General features: G+C 34.2%; 1 pseudogene; it reads right to left on the bottom strand.

The window, feature by feature from the left end:
- Positions 1–473: 473 nt before the first annotated feature.
- On the bottom strand, positions 474–2,733 carry LOC139875963 (phospho-2-dehydro-3-deoxyheptonate aldolase 1, chloroplastic-like; annotated as a pseudogene).
- Positions 2,734–3,038: the final 305 nt, after the last annotated feature.

The raw sequence follows: 3,038 nt of genomic DNA, 5'->3' as shown, positions 1-3,038 counted from the left end.
CCTCCAAATTTCAACTTCATTGACTCCCATACTACCTTGGACGTGCGTCTGTCCAGGATTTGCTCAAAGATGGAACGATCCAATGCTTGAAAAATGTAATGCTTGACCTGATGGTCCTTCATTTTATCAGCATCCAATTGCTTCTGCTGCACTTCTGTTAGAACTGTATCTTCTTTTGGTTCAGCAAAACCATTTTCAACTATGTTCCATAACCCTTTTGCACGTAGGAGATTTTCCATAAGTTCACTCCAATGGTCGTAATGACCATCAAAGTGAGGAATTTGGGTTAACGTTTTGTCTTCACTCATCTTACTCTTAACGAAAGCACACGGAATGTGAGGTCTGTTGCTTTTCTATAACCTAGCTCTGATACCAAATGTAAGTGTATGCAAAAGAACACAACACTTTGGCACAATCTGCTTGCCATTTTCTGGTTTATTATTGCTCATTAAATAAGGATTACAAAAAACCAATTAGAAGAAAAACAGGACCACTAACGTGTAAACAAGAGTGAGTGGCAAACAAAAAGCAAACACTAAGTCTAAAAAGCAAACAATAAAGGAAAAGCAACTTCACTAACAAATCCATCAAACACGGATGTTTAAAGACTTGATTTTTATATTCCAAACATTTTTCCCGTCAAGCCAACAATCAAAATCTTAACAATTATTGCTATAACTTTTTTTTGTCACATTTTGACCCGTCATCTCGAGATGAACTCCTGCTGGGTGACTTCTTTCTTGCTCGTGCACATCAAAGAATGCTCTCACTTTTGCCTGTTACAATAACTTCTTATTAGACTTCACAATATTGCTATAACTTTAAATCGTTAGGAGGACATCTTTTCCCTTTTTCTAAACAAATTCTACGATTTATAGGAGCTACGACACGAATGGACCCTACCTATAAATATATGTACATTATAAGTATTGACATAATATATGTTTGTAAAGAACTTGACGTGTTATATTCACGATCACAAATGATACTACACGACAATAGAGTTACTCGTATTGATTACCTTGATAATGACTTGACCAATAGAATGTTAGACATAAAAGCACACCTAACATCATTTAGTCTTTAAATAAGCAAACAAAGTCAATATGATAACTCGATAAGTAGTACCTAATACTTGTAAATTTCCCTGGCAGTAAATGAAATATAGTTACAGAGCACAAAAGATGTAAAAAAACAAAACTTAGATCATAGTGCATATGTTGGTTAAACACCGACAAAATGGAGTTTACTATAGCGTTTGATTTAGGTTATTTGAGATGTAACTAAAATAAATAAATATGGGTGACGAGATGTGTATATTACCTTGATAGCATCGAAGGGACGAGTTTTGAGTCCAGATGGAGCCTTAATGGTGTTTCCATGCATAGGATCACTAACCCATGTGACGATTTAACCATCTCCTCTAACTGCTCTAATAAGATGTGGAAGTTTAACCCTCATGTTCTCAGCTTACATTCTTGTTATGATCGTTATCTTACCAGGCTTGTTTTGTGGGTTCAAGATATCAATGAGCTTCACCAACTCATTTAGGTCCATCTTGTCACTCACCTTGATTCTAATTGGGTTGGCGATAACTCTAAAGAACTCAACGTATGCACCATCAAGTTGGCGAGTTCGTTCCCCAGCTAATAGAAAATGAGCCGAACAGTCATAGTATAAGCCTGAAGTTGAATCCAATCAAGTCATAGATTGCTCATAAGGCAAGTGCAAGCACTCATGTGATGTCCAAAAATCGTGGTGGCCATGATAGGAAGGTTCGTTGTGAGCCCAATAGCTGACATGAACCTGAGTGCCTCATCGACTCGGCTAGCTAAGCTCTTGATGCCTACATCATTAAACTAAAATCGACATCAATACATACAATAAAAAACTAAACTAAAAACAACAATCAACATTAAATTTCATATCTTGCCATAGCGTACCTATCGCCGGCTTCACTATGCTCGGTGAAATCAAGATTCCATTGAGTTACCCTCTGCATAGTAGCATATCCTCCAATGGCAAAAGCCGTCAAAAGTTTGAGAGTAGCAGCAAATTAGCAGTATGCTCTAATCAGTCTTTAGGGGTCCCGTGTTCTTGATTTTAAATCAAATGTATCACCATCTACATTATTGACTCGGTAACTTGATAACTTCACACCATCCTTTTCCTCAAAATTATCTGATCTTGGCTTGGTAAATTGACCAGCCATTCTTCCTACCTATAATCATTGATTATATTCAAATAATTCAAATTCCAACATACATAACATCAATAAATTAATGTAAATAAGTAAAATGCCCTTCAAATGATCCAAAATTTATTCAAATTCCAACATACATAACATCAACAAATTCATCTACTTACCTTTTAGTAGATGAGTAAATCTGAGAAAAATTCAAATATGTCTAAATACGTTCAAATTCAAATTGCACCTTATAAATGAAGATAAATGTAGATGCTTGACGCTAGCATCCAATTCAAGGAAACTGTAATTAAACGCTAACAATAGAAATTGACCTGTATTATTACACAAAGAGTTAATGTGAACCGTTAAAGGGAATTAAAAAGATAATAGAGTCAAAAAAAAATTGCTATAAACATTATAAATCTATATTATAAAAAACACAATTAACAACATGTTATCATGAATATATGAATATGAATGAATACATAAATATAACTTAATAATTAAACAAATACAACAACCACATCAGAGAGGATTCTAAGCATAACAGTTGACTTTCATAAGTCAAACAAACAATTTTTCCAACTACAAACTCAATATTGAAATCGTATCATTCAAGTAACTACGCTTCTAAAAAAAAATCATTCTCCAAACATATACAACAAAATTTCAATCTAAAAACTACCAAAAGTGAAACTTGATGCTTAAAATGTACAAAACCTTACTTTTGAGCTGGAACAAACGATTAAACGCTCGACTTAGCAGAAAATTTAGTCTTCTTTGCAAGTAACACAGGTCTCGGTGGAACCAAAACATCAGTTTATTTTTTAAAAAAAACACCATTTTCAAC

This window comes from Rutidosis leptorrhynchoides, chromosome 11 (assembly GCF_046630445.1).
Source record: "Rutidosis leptorrhynchoides isolate AG116_Rl617_1_P2 chromosome 11, CSIRO_AGI_Rlap_v1, whole genome shotgun sequence".
Lineage (NCBI taxonomy): Eukaryota > Viridiplantae > Streptophyta > Magnoliopsida > Asterales > Asteraceae > Rutidosis > Rutidosis leptorrhynchoides.
Note: the sequence above shows the minus strand (reverse complement) of the source record. Positions and strands in the feature narration are given on the sequence as shown.